Source organism: Mirounga leonina, unplaced genomic scaffold (genome assembly GCF_011800145.1).
Source record: "Mirounga leonina isolate KUSES-001 unplaced genomic scaffold, KU_Mleo_1.0 Mir_125, whole genome shotgun sequence".
In the NCBI taxonomy this organism is placed as follows: Eukaryota; Metazoa; Chordata; class Mammalia; order Carnivora; family Phocidae; genus Mirounga; species Mirounga leonina.
In genome coordinates, this window is record NW_023270305.1 from 47,914,035 (window position 1) to 47,940,791 (window position 26,757).

General features: G+C 38.5%; 2 long non-coding RNA genes across 2 annotated transcripts in view; both read left to right on the plus strand.

Annotated features, from left to right (window-relative positions):
- Positions 1 to 26,757, plus strand: part of LOC118008045 — a 197,867-nt gene that overhangs the window by 76,680 nt on the left and 94,430 nt on the right. The gene's annotated exons all lie outside the window — the stretch shown is intronic.
- LOC118008046 overlaps positions 26,243 to 26,757 on the plus strand; it is a 1,864-nt gene continuing 1,349 nt past the window's right edge. The window contains exon 1 of the long non-coding RNA XR_004678548.1: positions 26,243 to 26,398. This is a non-coding gene — a long non-coding RNA (uncharacterized LOC118008046). The remainder of the gene's footprint in view (positions 26,399 to 26,757) is intronic.

Here is a 26,757-nt window from a genome sequence, read left to right on the forward strand (position 1 = left end):
GATTCTTAAGATATCAGATAAAATGTTTCTATTCATTTTTCGGCCTTGAAGTATATTTATAACTTTTTTTTTTAAAAGATTTTATTTATTTATTTGACAGAGAGAGACACAGCAAGAGCGGGATCACAAGCAGGGTGAGTGGGAGAGGGAGAAGCAGGCTTCCTGCTGAGCAGGGAGCCTGATGTGGGGCTCGATCTCAGGACCTTGGGATCATGACCTGAGCAGAAGGCAGCCACTTTAAAGACTGAGCCACCCAGGTGTCCCTATTTATAACTTTCTTAAAAGCCATGGAAGTATGTAGAGAAATAATAATCATGAAAATCCAGCTTTTGCATTTAGAGGGGATCATTTAAAGGTTTTGCTTTGATTTGCTTATAGAAATGTGTATTCACACCCACTTTATTTAGTCATTATTATTTTTGTTTTTGTAATTGTTTTATTGGATTTGAGGGTAATGCGATAAAGTTGGGGTTAATGGAGGCATCCTTAAGAGAGAGTTTGGGACTGTGAGTAGGGACAAGCTCTCGGGATACTGGTAGAATGTTTGTCTTCCACCGGTACTTTTAAAGAAGAGAGAGTCAAAACTCTTGGAAAATAACAGGTATAACAGATAAACACTTGGCATTGTCCACTAGAGTTTGCTCCCAAAGCAAACATAAAAAATGGCTCTGGTTGGGGGATGGGAGTAGGCGCAGCATGCCTTAAAAGGCAAACAACATGCATCTTCGGTGACAAAAGCAGGGTCATCTTACAGATGAAAAGGCAATCCCCTAATATAGTGAGATTTTAGCTAGGATAACCTCTACTGGCCAAGAGAATTTTCCAAACTTGCTCTCAAGATTGAGTTCAAGATTCTAATCCTGACTAAAAATACAGAGCCTCCAGGGACACTTCACATGGAACTTTAGTACATTGGTTTTCACTTTTTGTCCCAGAAGCACTGAAGGCTCTCGCCACAAAAGACTTCCAAAGACATATAAATTTAGCAAATGTTGCTATACCCTCTTCCTGAATAACAAAATGAAATAGTTTGCTAAAAGCCCTCAGATGTCCTGCAGTAAAGAAACTTATTGGGGCGCTTGGGTGGCTCAGTCATTAAGCGTCTGCCTTCGGCTCAGGTCATGATCCCAGGGTCCTGGGATCGAGCCCCACATCGGGCTCCCTGCTCAGCGGGTAGCCTGCTTCCCCCTCTCCCACTCCCCCTGCTTGTGTTCTCTCTCTCGCTGTGTCTCTATCAAATAAATAAATAAAATATTTTTAAAAAATAAAAAAAAGAAACTTATTGAACTCTGCATTTTCTAGATTTATCTGAAATAAATGAAGTAAAATACTCCTCCCCACCCTTTTTGTAATGGAGCACTCATTCATACCTACTGTCCAAGAAAATAACTTTGGGTCATACTCTTGGAAGTGGAAGAGTGGAAGTGGAAGAGTGAATTGTCAGAGCAGGCTTTGCCTATGTATAGGTCATAAAGAAGTCAGGACCATAACTTATGGTGCTGGAGAGCAGAAGCTGACTTCACTGTCTGGATAGATTTTCTGAATCCTTTGGCTTATTTTTATCTATCTATGTATCCATTCATTCATTTATTTTTAAATTCAATTAATTAACATATAATGTATTACTAGTTTCAAAGGGTACAGGTCTGTGATTCACCAGCCTTATATAATACCCAGTGCTTGTTACAACACATACCCTCCCCAATGTCCATCACGCAGTTACCCCATCCCTTCACCCCCCTCCCCTCCAGCACAGGAAATAACCAACTCAGTTGGTTATTTCCTATGATTAAGAGTCTCTTATGTTTGTCTCCCTCTCTGGTTTCGTCTTGTTTCATTTTTTCCTCTCTTCTCCCTATGTTCCTTTGGCTTATTTTAAAGGTAATTTCCTCCCATCTCAAGACTTACATGCACATACATAGACACACAAGCACACCCACCAAAACAGACACACACAACCCTGGTCATGCCAGGTGCATCAAAGTCTAACAATTTTGCAACTGAGGTTCCTTATGTGAACCATTGAACAGAAAATATTCTGAGTGACCATTTTCTCATTCTCTCAAGGTTTGTACTTAATCAGTATCATTCTAGGTGCCTGGAGAGAAGTTAATTCATTACATACAATGAATACCTTAAGGCATTAGGGCATAATTTGTCCTGGAGCCAGAGCACAGTGACACCCTAGTAATATTTTTAGGATAATCCATTTTTTTCTAGCAACACCTTTTCTTACTTCATCTTCCCTGAAAAAGAATGTGAAGTGCCATACAATACTGAATCAAAGAATGATGGACCTTTTAATCTGGGAGGGATTTTAGAGAGAGTGCAGTTCCTTGTCCCTGTTTTATAGGTTAGGACAGTAAGACCCAGATGGATGGCCCAAGTTGCTGTGGTGACACAGTGAATCAGGGCAGAAAAGGATTGTAGATCAAGTCTTTGGATTTAAGACTGGAGTTTGTTCTGCCACTTCCCAATGCTATGGGGACTAGAACACTGCCATTACCCAGGGCCCTTCAAGGGCAGAGAGGGCAGGCCCCATTCATGAGTCCTAGCCACAGATGTGAACTCACAGGTGTGAGTTCATCGCCTTGGAAAAGTAGGTCACTCAAGACCCTGAAACTAAGAGAGATACTGACAGCACTGAGAATAGCCAGCCAGAAAGTCCCCAGGGGAACTGTGAGTGTCCTAGGAGAGAACAGGAAACTGGCTAGAGGCAAGTGAGTCAGTATATTGAAGTCACAGTCCATTCAGAGCACATGAATGGTGCTAACATGTCAGCAGTCCTTCTTTTTCTAGAAGGATGTCAATAAAGAGAGGTCAGGCCAGAGAGTGTGACAGTGCATGGCACAGGGGAGTCTGAGTTCAGGATGGGGACTCCAACTAGTGTCTCACCTACACAAGAACTACTCACAGCACTTCCAAAAGAGGGAAGCCAACATTGTAAAGCAACAACAAAATAGCAACTAACCATTTTGCTTCTTGCTGCATCTATTTGATGGAATATGGAATATTACTCAATCACTAAAAATAATGATTTTTTTTTCTAAAGAGCTTTTGTCTTATTTTATTCAATATACTTGAACTAATCATTCACAAGTTTAACCTATCCTTAAAAATAGGTGCTACTCATTTTAGTATAATTCCATTTAAGTACAAAACAAACCCTTTACATATTCACACTTAGGTAAGTGCACAGGAAAAAAAAACATAAAAGGATATATATTATTAAATGCAAACACTGGTAACCTTTGGGAGGGTAATATGAAGAGAAATCATACCATTTTATTACATATATTCCAATAGGTTTAAATTTTTCACAACAAATATGTATTTATGGATTATTTAAAAAAAACTAGAAATAAATCGGATTGAGAAATATTTTTAAGCATAAGAACAATGAAAAATAAAAAAATCTATTTGATTAATAAAATGTAAAATATTTGTATGTTACAAAATATAACAAAATTGAAGGCAAACTGCTAAAGTAATTTGTCATCAATATAACAGGCACATGTTTTAACACCCTGTTTGGGGTGGGAGAAAAGGTACTCTGTGATTTTAGAATAGGTAGCACAAGTTCAATCAGCTATACATAATCCTTATGGAAACCTGATCTTGGCTATCACTGTTCTTTGCTCTTTAAACCTCTGGAGGTCACCAATGTGTGACAGTTTTTTTGAGCCACTGCTGATTCCAGTTATTGGACAATCCCCACAGTCTGCAACGGTATTTATAGCACATTTCATAATACCAAAGGGTTTCTACTTTTGCCTGTTAAATTTTATCTTCATTCCCTCAGTCACTTCTGTGAAGGCACTTGTAGTGACCTCAAAATTTGCCTTTAACACCCAGAACGACACCCTTCTTTTGTTTCCTTGCTGCAGGCCCACTGCCAAAACTTGCATCCTTTTAATCAATATAAATCAAAGGGCCTGCGGAATACAGTAAGTGGCAGAGGAAATACAACAGATAAAGCCACAACTTTGCAAATACTCTTGATTTAGTGAGGATTCTAGAGCAGGAGTTGGCTGAAGGGGTTCCCAATGTGGTCCCCAGAGTATACAGTACAGTGCACCGTACCGGCTTCCATTGACTAAAAGCATAGTATAGGTCTCAGGATATGGGGGAAATAAACACATGAACTGTGAGCTATAAGGCCCAAGAGGCTCAGTCCTTCATCTTCTTCCCTATCTCTGCTCACTCCCTTGGTGATCTCATCCTGAATTACAGCTCTAAACACCAGAAAGTGCTGACTACTTGGAAATGTATGTCTCCAGCCTTAGTCTTCTCCCCTGAACCCCAGACACATATATCCAAATGCCTATCTGATATCTGCACTTGGAAGGCTAATAAACATCACAGATTTGCACATCCCAAATGGAACTCTTGATCCTCTCATATATGCATGCGTTTCCCATCCCAAAAAATGACAATTCCATTCTTCCGGTTGCTCAGTCTTCTCTTTTTCTTAACCCCACCTTTGATTGAGCAGGAAATCCTGCTGGCTATTATCTTCGAAATATATCCACAATCTGACTGCTTCTCACCACTTACACTGCAACTCCCCTGGTCCAAGTCCTCATCATTAATCACCTCAATGACTGCACTGGTCTCTAACTGACCTCCCTGAATTTGCCTTTGACATCTACAGACCATGGTCATCACAGCAGCCAGAGTCTATCATGTCAGATCTTTAACAAAGGGTTCCCCGGTCTCTCAGAGGAAATGCTCACATCCGCACAGTGCCCAGAAGACCTTACTCGTCTGTCACCCACACCTTACCTTTTTCACACAATCTTGTAATCACCTCTGTCTTACTCACTCTGCTCAAGCTATACTGGCTTCCTTGAATGTGTTTTTTGAACATGCCAGGCATGCTTCTTCCTTGGAGATTTTTACAAATTTGATTTTTCTCTTGCCTGGATCATTCTCCTTCCAGATACCTGCATGGCTAACTCTTTCATCTCCCTTAAGTCTTTGCCTGAATGATACTTTCTCGGTGAGCTCTTCACATACCACACTATTTAAAATTGTAACCCTCATCCTGATATCCCTTATTTATTTCACTACTTTATTTTTAACCATAGTCACTTACTGTATGTGAAATTATAACTTTACTTAATTATTTGTCAGTTTCTCTGCACTAAAATATAAGCACAATGAAAGTAGAGGTTCTTGTCTCAATTTTACACTGCTGTAACCTCAGTGCCCAGAACACAGGAAACACTAAAAAAAAATTTTGTTCAGTGAATGAATAAGGGAAGGAGAAAAACATTTACACATATTTCATTCACATAAGATTAGATACTAGAGATAGACATGACAAATCAGTGTTGTGCAAGGTGGTTCATAAATAATATTAACTTCTGTGACAAATATCTCCAAATCTCAATGCCTCATATAAAAGTTCATTTCTCATTTGTACAAAGTCCATTGTGGATGCTGTTGGTTGGTCAGGTCTCCTGAATGGCTCTCCTACAAGTAGTAACTCAGAGATCAAGGCCATTTTCATGCACCATTGTCTATATCCTCAGAATCCTTGATTTATACCAGGCAGAATATAAGACAGGTAGACAGCTATTGCATGAAAGTGTGCAGGGGGAGGCGCCTGGGTACCTCATTCAGTTAGGCGGCTGACTCTTGATTTCAGCCCAGCTCACAATCTCGGGGTCCTGGGATCAAGTCTTGTGTCAGGCTCTGAGCTCAGCGGGGAGTCTGCTTGAGGATTCTCCCTCTCCCTCTGCCCCTCTTCACACTCACATGCTCTCTCGAGCACATGCTAAATGAATAAATAAATTAAAAAAAAAAAAAAAGTCTGTGTGAGATACTGCATAGGATAGGCCTGCAAGTGGCACACACATTTTTTCTCACTTTCCTTTGACCAGAACTCAGGCACCTAGTCTCACCTCAATGCAAGGATGGTAGTGAGGGGACTAGAAAATATATCTTAGCTGTGTGCCCAGGAAAGAGTAGAAGCAGATATTGGTGAACATTAGAAATCTCAGACATATTAGATCATATAAGTTGATAAGATAAATACTAAATCCCTAATAGGCCCTGAATAGGTAACTAATAGAAGAGAAAATCTATAAAGCTAATAGACATACAAAAGAATGTCTAACCTCAGCTTACAAATAAATGTGAATAGATGCTAATAATTTAAATGAAATCACATTTTAGAAGTTCTTTTCTAGTTTGCTGAGGGTTTTCAGTATGAATGGATGGTTAAATTTTGTCAAAAATTTTTTCCTGCATTTACTATGATATATGTTATTTTCCTCCCTTAGTTAGTAATACTAATTATACCGATTGACTTCTGAATGTTAAAATAAATTTGCAGTCCTAGGATAAAGTACACTTGATATATTGTCCTTTTTGCATATATATATTTTTTAATTTTCTCTTTTAAACTATGATTATATTTTTATTTATTTTTTTAGTATAGCTGACACACTATGTTACATTCGTTTCCAGTGTACAACATAGTGATTTGACAAGTTTATACATTACTCTAGGTTCACCACAATTGTAGCTACCATCTGTCCTTGTATACCGGTATTACAATAACATTGACTATATTCCCTATGCCGTACCTTTTATTCCCATGACTTATTCATTCCATAATTGGAAGGCTGTACCTCCTACTTTCCTTCAGCTACCTTGCCTATCCCTCTACTGCCTCCCCCTGGCAGTCATCGCAGTTTATTCTCTGAATTATTAGGTCTGATTCTGCCTTTTGTTTGCTTGTTTATTCATTTGTTTTTTAGATTCCACATGAGTGAAATCAAATGGTATTTGTCTTTCTCTGACTTATTTCACTTAACATAATACCCTTTAGGTCCATCCACATCAGAAATGGTATGACCTCATTGTTTTTATGGCCACACAATATTCCACTGTGTGTGTGTGTGTGTGTGTGTGAGTGTATATATGTACACACCCCACATCTTCCTTATCCATTCCTCTATCCACAGACACTTAAGTTGCTTCCATATCTTGGCTATTGTAACTAATGCTGCAATAAACATAGGGGTGCCTATATCTTTTCAAAGAGTGTTTTCATTTTCTTTGGGTAAATACCTACTAGTGGAATTATTGGATCACATGGTATTTCTATTTTTAATTTTTTGAGGACTCTCCATATTGTTTTCCACAGTGACTATACCAATATACATTTCCTGATAGTGCACAAGGGTTCTTTTTTTCTCCATATCCTTGCCAACACTTGTTACTTCCTGTCTTTTTTATTTTAGCCATTCTGCCAGGTATAAGGTGATATCTCATTGTGGTTTTGATTTGCAATTCCCTGATGATTAGTGATGTTGAGAATCTTTTCATGTACCTGTTGGTCATCTGCATGTCTTCTTTGGGAAAATGTTTATTCAGGTCCTCTGCCTGTTTTTTAATCGAACTGTTTATTTTTTTGGAGCTGAGTCATGTAACTTTTTTTTAAAAGATTTTATTTATTTGACAGAGAGAGAGACAGCGAGAGAGGGAACACAAGAAGCGGGAGTGGGAGAGGGAGAAGCAGGCTTCCCACTAAGCGGGGAGCCCGATGCAGGGCTCGATCCCAGGACCCTGGGATCATGACCTGAACCGAAGGCAGATGCTTAATGACTGAGCCACCCAGGTGCCTCGATTCAAGTAACTTTTTTATATTTTGGATATTAACCCCTTATTAGATATATTATTTGTAAATATCTTCTCCCATTCAGTGGGTTGACTTTTTGTTTTGTTGATGGTTTCCCTTGCTGTGCAAAAGCTTTTTATTTTGATGTAGTCCCAACAGTTTATTTTTGCTTTTGTTTCCCTTGTTTTAGGAGACATATGTAGAAAAATGTTGCTACAGCTGATATCAGAAAAATTACTGCCTATGTCCTCTTCTAGGATTTTTATGGCTTCAGGTCTCACATTTGTCTTTAATCCATTTTGAGTTTATTTTTTGTGTATGGTTTTAAGAAGTAGTCCAGTTTCATTCTTTTACATGTAGATGTCCAGTTTTTCTAGCACCATTTATTGAAGACACTGCCTTTTTCCCATTGTATATTCTTGCCTCCTTTGTCATAGATTAACTGACCATATAATCATGGGTTTATTTTCTGGGCTCTCTATTCTGTTCCACTGACCAATGTGTCATTTTTTATGCCAGTATCATATTGTTTTGATTACTACAGTTTTGTACTATACCTTAACATCTAGAATTGTGATACCTCCAGCTTTATTTTTCTTTTTCAAGACTCCTTTGGCTACTTGGGGACTTTTGTAGTTTCATACAAATTTTAGTATTATTTGTTCTAGTTTTGTGAAAAAGGCTGTTGGTATTGATAGAGATTGCTTTGACTCTATAGATTGTTTGGGGTAATATGGACATTTTAACACTTCATGAACATGGAATATCTACTTGTTTGTTTCTATTTATTTGTCATCTTTAATTTCTTTCATCAAAGTTTTATTGTTTCAGAGTGCAGGTCTTTCACCTCTTTGATAAAGTTCATTTTTACATATTTTATTCTTTTTGGTGCAATTGTAAATAGAATTGCTTTCTTAATTTCTCTTTCTGCTACTTTGTTATTAGTATATAGAAATGTTACCCATTTGGGGGTACTGATTTTGTATCCTGCAATGTTACTAAATTCATTTACTACTTCTAGTAGTTTCTTGGTGGAATCTTTAGGGTTTTCTATGTATACTATCATGTTATCTGCAAATAGTGAAAAGTTTTATTTCTTCTTTACTAACACAGATGGCTTTAATTTCTTTTTGTCTGATTACTATGACTAGGACTTCTACTATGTTGAATAAAAGTGTCAAGAGTGGACATCCTTGTCTTGTTCCTAATCTTAGAGGAAAAGCTCTCAGTTTTTCACCAGTGAATAAGATGTTAGCTGGGGTTTTTTATATGGCTTTTATTATGTTTAAGTATTTTCCTTCTTAATCTACTTTGTCAAGAGTTTTTAATATGAATAGATGTTGAATTTTGTCAAATGCTTCTACTGCATCTTTTGAGATGATCATATGATTTTTCTCCTTCATTTTGTTGATGTGGTATAGCATATTGATTTGCAAATACTGAACCATCCTTGCATCTCCAAAATCAATCCCACTTCAGTGTGGTGAATGACTCTTTTAATGTATTGTTGAATGTAGTTTGCTAATATTTTGTTGAGGAGAATATGATTATTCATCCAAAAAGATGTGTATATTTTTAAGATCACTTATAGTTTTAGTTGCTATTATAAATGGTATTGTATTTGTTTTCTATTTCATTATTACTAATACTATATTTTTACAAAATTTGAAATGATATCTGTCAACATGTTCAGATGCCACTATTCTGTTTCTTTTTTTGAGCTTCTTATGTTGATAATTATATCCTCCACATATAGTAACAGTTTTGTTCCTTCCTTCCCACACTTGTTCATTTTCTTCTTCTTCTCTTACTTGAGATCTTTGATTCTCTAGTAATATTATGAAAAGTAGTAAGGATGCAGGTATTCTTATCTCATTCTCTTTTTAAAAGATTTTATTTATTTATTTCAGAGAGGGAGAGAGAGAAAGCAAGCATGAGTAGGGGAGGGAGAGAAAGAGAGAGGCAGACACCCTGCTGAGCAGGGAGCCCAATGCAGGGCTCAATCCCAGGAACCTGGGATGATGACCTGAGCCAAAGACAGATGCTTAACTGACTGAGCCACCCAGGCACCCCTCTTATCTCATTCTTAAAGGAAATGTGTGTAAAGTATCTCCCAATGTATGACATGGATAAATAGGGGTTTTTTTTAGTTTTTACCAAATTAAAGAAGCTTCCTTCTTTTAAAAAAATATTCTGCTTTATTTAGGTTATATACATACAACAAAGTTTCCTAATTTTATGTGTATACTATTTAAATAACGGCTTTACTGAGATATAGTTCACATTTAATAAAATTTACCTATTGAGAGAGTACAACTCAATATTTTTAAGTATATTCACAGAATTGTGTAAACATCACACATATTTGGAACATTTTCATCACTCCTCCCCAATAAAACCCCACAACCAATAGCAGTCACTCTTAGATACTATCATTTTACCCCCAAACCCTCCAGGCCCTGGTAAGCACAGTGTCTATTCTGGACACTTCAAATAAATGGAATCATTCAAATGTGGTCTTTTGTGATTGGTTTCTTTAACATAATATTTTCAAAGTTTATTCATATTATAGCATGTATCAGTACTTTATTCCTTTTTACTGCTGAATAATATACAGTCATATGAATATACCACATTTTATTTATCCATTCACTAATTAACAGACATTTGGGGTTTTTTCCATTTTGAGCTATTATGAATAATGCTACTATGGACATTTGTGTACAAGTTCTTGTGTAAACATGTTTTCATTTTCACCCAAGAGTGGAACTCCTATGTCACAGGGTAGCTCTATGTTTAACCCTTTGAAGAACCTCCAGATTGTTTTTCAAAGTGGCTGCAACATTTTACATTCTCACCAGCAGTCTATGAGGGTCCCAATTTCTCTATATTCAAGTAACAGTATTTGTTATTTTCTGTCTTTTAGTTTATAGTTATTCTAGAGTGTGTGAAGCATAGCTCATCATGGTTTTGATTTGTATTTATATAGACTAATGATTTTGAGCATCTTTCCATGTGCTTATTAACGATTTGTATATACTCTTTGGAGAAATAGCTATTCAAATTATTTCCTCTTTTAAAATTATATTATTTGCATTAATATTGTTGAATTGTATGAATTCTTAGGATAATTTAGATACTAGAGTTCATGAGATATATGATTTATAAGTATTTTTCCCCATTTTGTAGACTGTCTTTTCACTTTCTTGATGTCTTTTGAAGCACAAAGTTTTTAATTTTGATAAAATCCAGTTTATCTTTTCCATTGTTTCTGTGCTTTCCATGTACATGAATAGGAACATGGAAAGCATAGAAACCACTGTCTAATTCAAAAGTTAGTCTTAGGTCTTACACTTAGGTCTTTGATCATTTGAGTTAATTTTTGTGTACGATGTGAGGGTTCTGGGCCTACATGTATAATTGGTGAGGCTTTCAAATACATGCAGTAAGGTTAATACTATCACAGTCATGATATAGACCATGTATTTTCAGCACTCAAAATCTTTATGTCCACCTGCAGTCAATCACTTCCTCTAACTTTGGTTCCTGGAAATCCTGAATTGCTTCTAGTCACTGTATTTTTTGCTTTGTACAGAATTTCATATAAATGGACTCACAGTATATAGTCTTTTGTATCTGACTTCTGAGATTTACATGTTTCACTTATCAGTAATGTGTTCCTTTTTATTGCTTATTAGTATTCTATTGTATGGATATACCACATTTGTTTATCCATTCACTAGTTGACAGACATTTTAGTTTTCAGTGTACAGATTTTGCATATATTTTATTAAGTGTATTCTTGTTTCATACTTTTGCCACTATTTTAAATAGTTCTGTTTTCTAAGTTTTAATTTCTGGTTGTTCATTGTTAGTATATATAAACACAGATGGAGTTTTTTGAATACTGATTTTGTATCCTGTGACCTTTGCACACTTACTAACTAGTTCTAAAGCATTTTTGCAGATTCTTTAGGATGTCTACATTGGCTACTATATCATTTACAAAAAAAAAATAATTTCCTTCTTCCTCTACAATCTGTGTACCTTTTGTTTTTCTTTCCTCATTGCACTAGTTAGGATCTCTAGGATACTGGTGAATAAAGCAGTGACAAGGAAATTTGTGCCTTGTTTCTAATTTTAGGGGCAAAGCATTCAGTCTTTTGCCAGAAAGCATGATGCCAACTATAGATTTTTAAAACAGATATTATTTATCAGACTAAAAAAGTTCACTTCTGTAGTTTTCTGAGAGATCTTATCATGAGTGGATGCTGAATTTTGTCAAATGCTTTTCCTGTATCTACTGTGATGATTGTCTGTTTTTTTTTTCCTTTATTCTGTTCATATGACAAATTACAATGTTTGATCTTCAAAGGTTGATCCAGTCTTGTACTCCCATTATAAACCAAAAATAGTCATGATGTGTTATCCCCCTTTATAAGTTGTTGTATTCAATTTGCTAATATTTTATTATGAATTTTGCCTCTATAATGATGAGGAATATTGGTCTATAGATTTCTTTTCTTTGTCTGGTTTTAGTATCAGGGTAATGGTGGCCTCATAAAATAAGTAGGAAAGTCTTCCCTTTACTTCTGTTTCTGTAAAATTTTGTATACAACTGGGATTATTTCTTCTTTAAATGTTGGCAGAATTCACCAGTGAAACCACCTGGGCTTCTTCTTTCTTAAAAAGGTTTTAATTATAACTTAAATTCCTTTAATAGATACAGGATTATTAGGATAGCTCTTTCTCCTTGAGTGAGTTTTGGAAGTTTGGTATCTTTCAAGGAGTTTTTTTCCATTTCATCTAAGATGCCAAATTTATGGGCATACTATTCTTGCTTATAATATTCTCTTCTTATCTTCTTAATGTCATGTGGTGTCAATACCCTATTGAGGATTCTACCTGATGCCTTGTGTAATATGAGGTCTTTCCATCCCGCAGGTTGATACACAAAGTATTCCCAGCTCCCACTGAGCTCTGGGGAATGTGCTGCCTACATTTTTCTAGTGGTTCTTTCCCTAGCCTCACTTGTTTCCTCTCATGCATGCACAGATCAACAGCCAGCTAAAGACCTGAAGGGAATTTCTGCAGGCCTCTAGAGCTCTCCTTCTCTCTCTACAATTTTCTCTTCTCCAGTATTCTGCTCTACAAATTCTAGACACCCTGACCTCCCCAAACTATGCCTCTTAACAGTAAGGTTAGTGCTATAGCTGAATCATGGTAACCAGGGTGAAAAACAGTCAGTGAGGTCAACCCTAACTTATTCATGTTTAAGAGGCAAGTCCCACTTGGATGGAAATGACTTTTTCAATAATTCGGAAGGCCCCAAAATTAAGAGAGAGGGTATTGTAAGCAAATTTAGTGGCATTCTTTATATACATTTGTAAGGTATAATAATTTTTAAATACATTTTTTACCAGAGAGCAAAAGCTTGAATTGAGGAAAAATGTGTAAAACAATGAGAGAAAGTTTTAAAAAACTAGTATCACTGAGAATTATGGAAGATTCTGAAATGCTACACAAGGAATTTGACAACAAAGAAGATAATGGCAATTTGAAAAGCATATTATACACTTATATGATTCTTTAAAATGATGATGATTTATTATTGTGAAGATAAAAACTTGCATAAATCTTGACATTCTTTAGGACAGAAAAATATCAGGACAAAATAGCTCTTAAGAAAATCTCAAAAAAGGAGATACTATGTACTGATAAATGAGCAATAAATCGGGAAGATATATCAACAATGAATATATTTGTATATTGTATCTAACTATAATTTTTGCATATATATAAGTGACAAAAGAACTATAGGTTTTCTGTGAACTGGCAGATAATTAGTTTATTTCAAATTGGAGTAAGTTAGAGGTAGCTATATAGTGCTCTCTATGCTATTTTAAATCAAGACTTTATTAAGACCATACAAAACCAAAAAAAATGCACACTTCTCTCTCCACAGAAGAATCTGATCTATTTTTTTGGTTTGTTTTATTTTTTTTAAAGATTATTTATTTGAGAGAGAACGAGAACACACAAGCAGGAGGGGCAGAGGGAGAAGGAGAGAGAATCTCAAGCAGACTGTATGTGATCACGGAGCCCAACATGGGGCTTGATCTCATGACCCTGAGATCACAACCTGAGCTGAAACCAAGAGTCGGACACTTAACTGACTTGGCCACCCAGGTGCCCCTGATCCATTTTTGACACAGAATTATTAAACTATACCTGGAAAGTACTTTATTTGAAAGGGAAATTTTATGTGTGTGTGTGTGTGTGTGTTATTCTTTGTCATGGTGTGTATTTTTGAGGTGTTTGCTTTTGTTTTGAACATTTGTTCTTTTTTCAAGAAGTCTAAGATTCAAAGCAAAATTGAGAGGAAGATACAGAGATTTCTTATATGCTCCCTAGTCCCATACATGCATATCTTCTCCCATTATCAACATCTCTCACCCCAGTGGCACATTTATTAAAACTGTTGAACTAACATGATACATGATTATCACGCATAGTTTATATTAAGATACAGTCTTGGTGTTGTCTATTCTATGGGTTTAGAAAAATGTATAATGACTTGTATTGATCCTTATGGTATCATAGAATACTTTCACTGTTCTAAATACTCTTGTGTTCTACCTATTCATCCCTCTCTCCCCTCAACCCCTGATAACCACTAATCATTTTACTTTCTCCCTGTTTTGCCTTTTCCAGATTTTCAGATAGCTGGAATCATATAGTATGCAGCCTTTTCAGATTGTTTTAACCTAATAATATGCATTTAAATTTCCTCCATGTCTTTTCATGGCTTAATAGTTCATCTCTTTTTAGTGTTGTATAATATTCCATTTTCTAAATGTACCACAATTTATCCATTCACCTACTGAAGGACATTTTGATTGCTTCAGAGTTTGGCAATTATGAGTAAAGCCATCATAAGCATCTGTGAGCATGTTTTTGTGTGGACAGAATTTTCAACTCCTTTGGATAAATACCAAGGAATGCAATTGCTGGATTGTATGGTGTAAATATATTCCGTTTTGTAAGAAACTGCCAAATTGTCTTCCAAACTGGCTATACCACTTTGCATATCCACCAGCAATTAATGAGTTTCTGTGCTCCATATCCTCTCCCGGATATAGTGTTGTCAGTGTTTCAGGATTTTGTTCATTCTAATAGCTGTGTACTAGTATCTGGTTGTTATAATTTGCATTTCCCTGATGACGTATGATGTGGAGCATCTTTTGATATGCTTATTTGCCATTTGTATATCTTCTTTGATGAGGGTTCTGTTAAGATCTTTGGCCCAATTCTAATCAGGTTGTTTGTTTTCTTATTGTTGAGTTTTAAGAGTTCTTTATGTATTTTGGATAACAGTCCTTTTTTTCTTTCTTCTTCTTCTAACACCCAAATGTCAATTTTAATGGAAGCCACATCTCCACATATTGATTGGTTCATCTTGATTTTATTAAGCTTCAGTTTGGCTGCCCAGGAAGCTTTTCTAGTGTTTGAAACATTATAAAAATGTCTATTTGGGAGGGGCAGGGAGGGAGACAAGCTAGGTGGGGGCAAAGAGAAAAAAATCACATTCTGCCTGAAGTAAAACATAGTTTGTTGCCAAGATTTCATTAATTCAATAAATAAAAATAGAAGTAAGCTCCAACTTCAACAAGCTCAAGTTTCCCTCCTAGCTGTGAAACCACAGCACCCTGATGGCTTCTAAATGTGTCAACACATGACCTTCCCATCCCAAACTCACCAGTGGGGAGAACATGATTTATGAGGGTGTCTAACCATCCCTGAAAGAGGTTTTAAATATTTTACTCTTATAATAAGTGTAGTTTCCTCATCCAGTGGTAAATGATTGTGGGTTCTCAGAGAAAAGGGTGAGTTTCTGGGGAAAAAAAAAAGACCCAAACTTGGACAAGATCTATAAACAGCTCCATGGCACCTTATGGTGTGTGAGCTAATTACTTGCCCTAAGTTGCCTGGTAAACGGTCTTTGTTTGGGAAGGTTAAATTTCACCTCTGTTCCAGAAGCTCAGAGCCAGACAGGGAAGGGAAAAAATGATGGTGTCTGTGGTGAAGCTGGCGATGCTGCCTGCCAGCTGGTTATTTGGAAAGGTTTTAGAAGATGTGTTATGAGGCATGGTAATGTGTGTCATTTTTCATGACTGAAGTCAAAGGATTTAGCAGGTTGAGTCTGAGGACTTGGATTTGGCAGTGGAAAATACCAAATACTGTGTGAGCTTTGCATCCCACCTCTGCCTGAGCTCTCCTACCATCCGAGACGAAGGAAGAGGACACTATTTTTTGGACTGCCAAATGCAACAGAGTTAAAGGATGAGAAATTTGGCTCACTCAACCCTAAAGTCATTTTTATGCAGAAGAAAAGTGAGTTCTGGTTGTTGAAGAAGTCCCTCAGTTTAGAAGTTATTAATGGAGACCATGATGTTTTTGAAAAGAATAAAATAGGTCAAATTGGTGGCATCTCCTATTCTAAGAAAGAGGAAATGACCCCAGAAGAAATACAAATATGCAGTACCTTTCCCTTGAAGTCTTCTTTTTGTTCTGGTTCCTTGGAAATTTGTGTTCAAGGGGAACTAAAGATATACATAGGCAAGGATCCTTAGTTCCAAGTAATGGAAACTCACTCGAAATAGTATAAGCCAAAAAGCAACATTTCTCATAAGGACACAGGAGTATCTCATGGAAATCAACAGGCAAAAGGGAGGTCAGTCTTAGGAGAGGCCAGAACCAGGAGCCAGAAAACTATGAAGAATCAAGGCACCTGCTCTATCTAGCTGTCTGCCTCTCTGGTCTTCTGCTTTACATTTTCACTCCCTTCTGCTTCTCTCTTCTTGTCCTGAAAACTGGCTTTCTCTCCTTAGGTTACAAAGCAGAAGATGACCATTCCACAGTGATGTCTTCCATTCCTAATCTGCTCAAGCAACCAGCCAAAACTACAAATGAGCTATCCCTTAGAGAGTGAGCTATTCCTTATGTTCCAGACCCTAAGTAATTTGCATTTTGTATTAACTCACTTAATCCTCCTGTCTAACCCATAAGGTTTATCCCCACTTTACATATAACAAAATTAAGGCAGAGAAATTAAGTGACTTTTCAAATTCACATACAAATGAGTAGCAGATACGGATTTCAAGTCCAGGAAATATAGCTTCAGGGTCTGTGCTCTTAACCATGGCCATTTTGCTCTCTGAGTCTCAATGCCATTCCCAAGAAGACAGAATGTGGTTGGCACCACTCAGATTGGGTGCGAATCCCACTCTAATCAGACCTAGCCAGGATGGTGGAGGATGGAGCTCAGCAGGACCACATGGTACAACATGAGTTATAGGGTCCATCTCATAGTTCCAGTGAGGAATCAGTTTTCACAGAGTGGGGGTTGGGGATTGGAGAGATACCCCAAAGTCTTCCATATTACTCTCCAAAAATGCTTATGCTCTCTGAGCCAAATCACAGGATAGTGTGGCAACACAGGATTGAAGGCCATTAAAATTTGTCAGGCAGAGAGGATGTTACTGGACACGATTGCTTGTAATGAGGTAACCCTATATGTGATTGGTTATTTTACATTTTTTCTCTCATTCTCTAAAGACGAAGATTTTAAATTCCCCACATGGCAATTCAGCCAGACTCCTGCAGTCAAGGAGTTCTTCTCCCAGTCTAACCTCAATGCCTCTAATTGCAGCTGAAACTGATTTCTTTGTCTTGCTTTCAGGGTAAACTGTACAAAAAGGAACATATGAGGATATTGTGAAGCAATTCTGGTTTTTTGGCTGAGTGTCACACTGACTTAATTAGAACATTTTATCAAAAGACTAATAGCAAATGCATTAAAAAATTCCTTGAATTATGTGTCTGGAAAGAATTTCATTAATTTATGTTACATGTATGTATATATAAGTAAGTACATAAGTGAGGAAAGCATTCCAGATCTGAGAGAACACTGGCTTCATAACAGAAATGATGAAGAAGATAAAACTGTGAACTAAGAATAGGCATTTTTTGGTGCATATTTCTGACCCTCACCCTATAAATGCCCTAATGCATGAGGCATTGGCCTATGTGGAAATTGTGATTCATTCAACACTTTTCTAACACAAAATTCCATTGAATGTATATAATATTCTACCACAGCAAATGGATGAAGTGAAAAGAAAAATCAAACAAGATATGCTCATTTTACTCTAAATTATCCAAACATGTTTTCAGCTTTTTCTCTCCTTCCCAAACTTGTTCAGTTTTGCTACTAATAATCTTTTTCACCCTTCACACACCCCAAATCTTTGATCAGTCCTTATCTGTCCTCTAATTGCACTCAAACGATTAACTGATGGTTTGCTCCTACCCTTACCCCCCCAACACACACACATACACACACACACACACACACTTACTTCTTGAGTCCCCTGTTCCTTGTCATCTTCCCTGCAATTTTGGTTTGGGTCTATACCACTCCAGGCTCAAGCTATAACAATAAGCATCCTCTCAGTCATTCTAGGCTTTGTTTTCACTCTCAGAAAACAACAATGGCAGTAAGTTTCTACAGGTAGCACACCCACCATGTTTCTTTCTTTTTTCTTCTTTTTTTTAAAAATCATGGCCTCTCATTACCTTGTAGAATCAGTGGAAGTTGCAACCCAGAAACCCTCTGTGACCTCTAGAAAATTACATTTCACTCCATACCTCCACCTGTGATGTCACTCCAACTCTACTGAGCAACCTGCTCTCCCTTTTGATTCCTCTTAATATTTCCATCTGAATTTTAAGTGATATGGACCAGGGAAGGTTCAAATGGATGAGCTATAAACTAATCACTTGTTCTACCTCAGGTGAGAACAAAAAAGTCTTCAACCATGGATAATCCCACAAAGTTCAGGCAAGAAAAGATAAAGTAACACTTTTCTCTATACGTTCAATAATATGTTCAAGTTGTCAATACTCTTACATACAATCTCTTGTTTCAGAGTCAAATAGCACCTTTCTGAGACAGGCTGGTATGTTTTATTCTTGTCACTATTTGACAGATGAGGAATCTGGAATCTTCTGATTCCAGGTCCATTCCACTCCAGAGCTCCTGGAATTTGAACCTATTTCATAGGCACCAAAGCCTTGGCAAAGTGCTCCAGAGACCAGGCTACAAGGCTTTACCCTAGATATGGCTGCAGAGATATACACTACAAATATTTGATTCATTTATTCAACAAACATTTATTGAGCTCATGTGCCAGTCACTAAGCTAGTACTTGGGATGTTTATATCTTTTCTTCCAGCTTTCTGGAGGTATTTGTTGAAAACCTTGGCAGGATTTGGGGGCTGAGAATTTTAAGGGAGGCCACAACCAACCCCTGAAAGAGCAGGTTGTGTGGCCCTGACCATGCAGTCTTGCCCACTGATGACCCTAGATGTAGAGGATACCACTGGTTTCTTTGGTTATCTCCTCCATTGACTCCTTCATTTATAGTTTCTCTGTTAGCCAATGTCTCTCCCCTAACTCTTCCTTCATCTGCTTTCCTGCCTCTTACTAATGCTCAGGGTTCTCCTTGCCTTCTTTTCTTCTACTCATGAAGAAAGCTCATTGAACCAGCCAGTCTAGAAACTCTCTTCTCCCAGGAATGTTTTCATAAAGCACAATGCTCAAAGGGGGCAATATTTAGCTTGTATGAGTGAGTTACTAATTGAATTTCAGACAATTTTTCCTTGGTTGACATGGTAAGGTTTAGCTACAAGGCCATTTTAGGCTGAAGGAAGGCTTCCTGAGGTGGCTCAAGATACCTTAAAGAGCCCACACCATTCTGTCTCCTCCCAAAGCCAGCCCTGAAGGAAAGTTTCAGTATACTCTGAACAAAGAAGGGCCTGGGACTCAATCTGAGTCATCTGCAAAGCTGACTCCTGGGGTTTGTTTTAAACTTTAATCTGTCTCCAGCCCCAAGTTCTCTGCCATCAGTAAAGAAGCACTTTCCTTTGAGACTCAGCAGGCTTACTGTGAACACACTAGTCTTGACTTTCATTTCCCCAGACATAGTAGTATAGTGTCAGAGGGGTTGTGCGGCCCAGCTGGTGCCTCCTGTGTATGTGGACTGTGACTCTGAAAAAGACACACTCTCTGGGAATATGAGGAAGGGCCATATAAAGGAGGCATCGCTCAGGCCAGCTGTGTGGGGTATTGGGTGCAGCATGCCAGGATGAGAAATCAAAAGACCTGACTTTCGGTCCATGCTCTATTCCTCCTGGGGCTGACCTTTCCAAGGTTCTTCCCTCTCTGTGTCTCATGTTGCTCATCTGCAGTTGGAGCATCCCAAACTCTTAAGTCTTTCTGCTAAGACTTAGATTCTGGGATTCCTCAGACTTTGCTCTTAATCCTGTCTTTATGACTCTGGTTTCACCAAAAACTCTCTGTAAGGAACAAGGTCCAGCTGTGGGAGGCATCAGTGAGAGACATCAAGTCAAACCAAGGGCGAAGGGAGCAGGAATGAACCATGCACTGTAAGCCACCAGGGCTCACGATTCTCATTTTAGAGGTCTGAAAGGAAACAGAGAATATGTGATGTGCCTGGTCTATGACAATAGGACATTGTGAAGCTTGCTATAAACTGGAGGAGGTGTGCCCTACCTAAAGGCATTTAAATCCATGTCTTTTAAGCCCAGCACCTGTTAAAAAAAAAAAACAAATCTGTGGGCTGGCTTATATCCCAAAGCGGCAAGTTTGAGACCCCACACCATCTCCAGAATTAGGGAAAACACTTTTTTTGAGGGTAGCCAACTTATTTGTCACCAGCCAAAAAATTTTTCTTTTCAGAGCTTCAGGTCAGTGGATTTCATTTCAATCAGATGCTTCCCACAGAGAACAAACAGGATGAATCAGACAGGAAAGAGCTTAAAAACTTATAGTCCATCTGAATCACACTAGCCCCCAAGTATCAACCCCAAGGTTGGGTCTGCTGCTGAACTGAAAACCTTGTCTGCAGCCCCAAAATTATCCCCAACTGCCTTCTAAACTGTGTAGTCCCTTAGAGCTAGGGAGAGTAACATAGGAGGGTGGCTTTTCAGATGAGAGAACAGCAGGCAAGAAACGGAGACTCCTGCTAAGCCTCATTACCGTTTTAATAGAGCTTAAAGCAACGGTTCTCTTTGAAAATGCTTTATTCATAATTGACCAATTGTCATTAGATATAGTTACACTCCATGGCATCTTATTAGAAGGAGTTTGTTTGAATCCCCCCCAAGTATTCATAATAAATTCCTAACAGATGATGTCATTACAGGCTGTTACAATCCATAACATGTAGATACCATTAAAGCAATGTGTGTGCCTTTTTGATACTGAAACATCTAACTTTATTATGAAGTTTGCTCTAAAACCTGCTATGATGTATTTAATAATGTTAAAGTGTTTATTCTTTAATATTGAAGTCACACTGCCCCTGTGATGCCTGTTACTCCCGCCACAAATGAAAACTGCCAAATCTATCAGCTCAACTTTTAAACACTTCCTTAAGAGATTTCTTTCTTCTTTCCTCTTCTTCATTATTTTTTTTTGCTATGAAAAAGCAGATGTTCTAAAGCTCCAAGTAACTGAAAACCAGCAATATATGCTCAAAGGCTGAAACCTAATATTTACAATAAGCTGATCCAATGAGAAATGTCTCCCCAGTGACCCCGGTCATTAAGTGGGAACCCGTGTGGTCATTGGTCCTGGCTGAGGCAGTTGTCATTTATCAGAACCCCATGCACTGTGATTCTCAATTAGGGACTTACCTGACATCAGCAACTCCCCCCCTACTTGATACAAAAGGCAAAATAAATATGAAATCCATCCTAACTGTATCACATTCCATTGGCTTTACAATCGCCATATAAGGCAGTTTATTATGGATTCCATAATTTATGTCAGAAGATTTGAGTTTTTGGGTGGTGATGGCCCAACTTTTTGTCTCTATCATTATAACAAACAATAAATTTCCTAGTAAATTCTTCAGGTAGGATTCACTGTCATAAATACGTATTTCTAATTCCTGAGAGCTATAAATATTTATATGCAGACCAATGGCAAAAATAAGAGAACAACTGACATTCCTTAGAAGAAACCATAAAATTCAGACTGTGGTAGGGATCTGACTAAGTGAGGTACTAAACTACTAACCTTGGGCTTCTGGGGAATATATGCATATGGCGGAGAAATTAGAGCCTCCCCCAAGAGCTTTTGGTCCAAATATATTCTGTATATTCTATCAGTTACAGATGAATTTGGTATAACAAAGTCCTCTTTTAAAATGCAAACATTTCTCAGAAGGGTTAAGCCTGTGGGTTATTATTTCTTGGTATACATTTCCTTACTTTAGTGATCTTTAGAAGATTCTCTTTAATTCAATCTACCCAACATTTTAGTGAGTACCTATTAAGTATAAAGTAGAGCACTATGTCCATTACAGGGGTTATAAAAACAAATATTGTCCAAATCCTCTTAACGGCTCCTTAGAGACTACAGGTTTTCAACAAGAAATTTTTTCAAGTTCCTGAAATAAAAGGCTCGTGCTCTTCCATGCCCTCAGAACTCACTGGACCTTATTATTCTTGTGCCCTGTACCCATTGAGACACTGGATGTCCAATTTTTGTCCCAAGTCTCCCTTTCCATCTGGAATTTCTTAATTCCATGGCTCCACATGGCTACTCTCTCCTTCTTCTACAACCCCATTTGGACCAGAGACCTGGGTTTCCATTTCATAAGAGGAAATACTCCACTTGTCCAGATGGAAAAGAATGTATTTCTGTGGCGGCAGCACTACTCAGACTGCAGGTTATTGTTGGAGGGACCGCTTACTCCCCACTCGACTAAATCCATGGATGGGATTCCAGATAGACCAACCCCTGTGGTTTTCCTCCCACCACCCTCATTTACTGACCACTCCTGACCCCCCTCCCAAAGGACTGCTATATTAACTGACTTGAGTTGAGAAGAAAAAATGGGTATACATGGCTAGGCCATTCCCATTCTTCTTTTTTCTGGACTCACCTATCGGCAAAAGGATGCATCTATCTGTTTGGGGCCATGAGTAAAGGGCCTCGGGTCAGGTAAGATTCAATTCAGCAGAGGGTTTACAGCCCATTTGGTCCCATCTAGCTGGGGAAAATCTGGCAATTTAAATCACCATAGTTAAGCCTCATTCTTTACTCCACTTTAATCAATAAAGAGCTGATAGTTTGGATCTCCACTTGTCCAACTTCTGTGCCTACCACTGATCTGTTCTGAATGTGTATAAGGAAGAGGGCTGTTACTCTTTGGGTTGCCTAAAACCCAGCACTTCAACATCTCTCATGCTATAAGTGGTACCAATGTCATTCTGTATCCAGGTTTGCCTCCTATATCATTTACTTGGAGACACTTTCCTTAAACAGATGCAGAATTATTCTATGGCCTGCCACAGAAATTCCAACTGGTATCTTGCCACCCAAACCCACTCCTCATGGGAGAAATGCCTCTTCTTGGACACAAGCAGGCAGAGTGATCTGATTCAATTTTTACTAATGAAATATTATGGAAGTAATACTACATTTTCTTTCTCAGAAGTGTCTACAGTGATTTTAATGGAGAATCACCTGAGGAATCAGCTCACCCAAAGCAATGAGTAGTAATGGTAGAATCTCAGGCTTACCCGAGCCAGATATCCAGAGACAAATCTCATCACCCTGCATCAAGGATGGAAAGTTTAAATGCTCCTAGAGACCAGGCAAGTAACATAAATGAATGAAGCTTCTGAGTATAAGAAAACCACCAGCTCAAATATGGTAACTGGCACCTGGTATTTGGCTTTGGCATTAAGAAGTAATATGGAGTAGAAGGGACTCAGGCAAGCCATACACTGTGGACACCAAACAGCTTCAGCCAGTGTGCAGCAAACGAATTTATTTCAGTCCTTTTTAAAAAAGAGGCAGCTTCTACTGAGTGCCAAAATATTGTCTCCATATAGGACACGGTTAATAGATCTTTCTCATTTTCAAGCAAGTCATAAATGTGCGTTTTTATGTAAAAATGCACCCCCTTCAATGCTAGCAATTAATGCGTTAAGAAAACAAGATGAAACAACAACACTAACAACAACAACAACAACAACAACACCCTGTGTTGGTTCTGACTGTGTAGGAAGCTTACGATTGTTCTAAGGCCCAAGCTGGCCCAGAGGTGTTCTTTGCCCCCTCTGGCCATCATTGAGTCCAGCTTTCCCTCTCCCCTCCTAAAAATCTGGCAATTTAAATCACCATGGAAACTTTCAATGAGGTGAGCGTAGACTCATTTTCAATAGACTGAATTCTGCTAGCCTAAAAAAGGCTTGTCTTGCAGCCATGAACAGTTGCTAATACCAGCTTTAATGTGCGATATATAACTGGTGCCTTCTGATGTTACTTTTCTTAAAAGTTGAATTATACCAGAAGAAAAATATGATGGAATTATTATAAAATTCAGGCTCTTTCAAAGCACACAATTTTCCACCATGGACTCTAATATCTTTAAAGCCTAAAATACCTGAACAAATCTGGGAATAAGAATATACCTTTCAAATGATAACCTTTATCAGCATTGCAGGAGTCTCTCCCCTCAGCCTCCCTCAGGTTTTCACCTTGAAACTTAGCAACTTTATCCTCCTTACAACAACTTACTCCTCCAAGATGAAATGGATTCAGTAATCTGTCCCAAGTGAACCTTCAGACTGTTTATCTTAACAAACCTAAAAAAAGATGAATTCCCCCCCCACTCCATCCAGTACCTGATGACAAAGCCCTCTAGGTTTCATTTAGAAAACAATAAGGAAATTTGGTCTGAGTGCTAAAAAGAGTCCATGTGTATAACTGGAGCAGGCAGTGCTCTTTTGGGATCTCATTAGGGACCTGGTTGTTGTTCACCTAAGAGGCTGCTCAGCCCAATGGCTGGCTTGTGAGGGGTTCCCTACTGCCCAGGGTGATGGGGTTTCCTCCCCTGCCACCTTCTCCTTAGAATGTCCACCAGAGAGAACTTTGTAGAGACCGGGTCCTTAAATACATTAAGTCCATGGGGGCAAAACATGCAGTTTGGGGGTAAGAATCAGATATACTCAATTAGATGACTGGGCCAAGGAATGGGGTTATTGACTGACATGAGTTGGGTTCCTCATTTGGCCTTCAGATGAGCTGTCTGGCTCAGTGCACCTGCCTATTGGTCTTCAGGTATGTATTCCTGCCCTCAGAACCACTGGTTAGTTGACAGAATTCAGCACTTGTGGAGAACTGTGCTGCTTTAAGATGCCCAGTTCTGCAGAAACATTTGTTTCAGAAATCGATTTCTAGGTACTGAAGCCATCACACACCCCCCTCTTTGCAGCCTTCCTCATGGGCAAAAAACTGGGTTTATAACCCAGTTGCATCTGAGCAGATAAATGTCTGGCTACCCAAAACCCCAGAACAAAACATGGTGGGGGAAGGGGAGGAAGTCAAATACTTTTTAGTTCAATTCAACAGGGAAGTATTCAGAAATTCCCATCTTAAAAGAGCTGATAGCTCAGAAAACAGTGCATCAGCATACATCGAATTTGGTGGTTAATTAGAGTGAACACATAGCCTGGCTAGCCTGGAACAGCCCTAGCTTACACCTTTTGCCCCACAGTGTACTTGTTACTCAAAGAAGTGCACTTGCTTGGACAACAAATGATATGGTCACCAGATGTGAGAAGAAAAGAAGATTCCCAATTTTTTCCTTTGGCTCTAATTGTCTTCCCAAGCAAGTTGCAATAGCAATATTGTTTGATGACTCCAAGAAGGTTCCTCAAAGTCCTCTGGAAATGGTTCTGGTGTTTGTGCCATTGCTGGTCCCTGAAAGAGCAGGGTAGCTCTGTTCTACAAGTGTGAAAGTCCTCCCCATTTTCCTGGCAGATGTCAGAGCAGGGATGTCAGATTTAGCAAAGAGAAGTACAGGACACCCAGTTAACTTTGAATTCCAGAGAAACAATGAATAATCTTTTAGTATGAGAGATTCAGTTCACAGACCAGAGTCAACCAGTATGTCAGTGGCTGTGCTCCATGAATACCCTGTCCTGCCTGTGGACTGCCGCTCATAGCTACTCCTTTGCCAAAGCTGCTGGACATCACAGGGAGCCCTAGAGGAGCCCCTACCTTCTCTACCTTCCTCATCCCAGAGTCAGAACATTTTCTTTTCCTAGGTGGAAAATAAATGGTTGTAGAGGGAGGTCTGCTCCTGGAAGATGGTGGAGTGAAACAATGATTTTCTGGGAAGAAGGAAAAATACAACCCTTTGGAGGGATGAGCAGCTTCTTGGATGGTTCAGGGCTCTGACTGGAACTCTCAATCCTTTGTCCTTGTAATTCTTCATTCTAGCACTAGAGCAGGGGGATGTGGGCCCTGGAGGGTAAGGAAACCACTGAGTTTGGGGAGAAGCTTCCAGTCTTCATCCTAACATGCCCTCAGGCACTGTGGTCTGAGTGGTCTGCCCTTGTGGCTATGCATTAAAACCTGCCAAATTCCACAAATCAGAGAAAATTCACTCAGACAATGTGCTGAAATTTCTGGTTCAAAAAGTTTCATCACCAGATCTAGAAACTAGAAACTAGAAAGAGGACCTGCTTCTGGCAAAATTACAAAGTGAATAAAATTCATTTTCCAAGTCATCAATCTGGCTTTTCTTTCCCCTTTCTTACTGTTCTGACAGCACAGCTTCCAGCATCATCACAGACTCCTGGGCACAGGTTTTTGAGGTCAGTCACGGGGTTCCCTCTTGGTGTTGAACTGAGGGGTGGCGAATGTAAACCTCATTCTACCAATAGAGGGATTTTTCGTTCCATGGAGAAAGTGGTGGAAGAAACAAGGGGGCAGAGAGGTCTACATCATCATGAGTATCATGGCATGTAGTCAGTATTCACTCCATTGATGGCTGGGAACGTCCTGAGAACCTAGGCCCAAGGCAGACCAATTTGAAAGTGGAACCTTCAGCTAATAATGAAGGGAAAAGTTCTGCTTGATTCCCGAATTTAGTCTCAGAGTGGTCTGGAGAACTACTGCTGCTGCGGCTTCTTCTTCTTCTTCTTTCTTCTTCTTCTTCTTCTTCTTCTTCTTC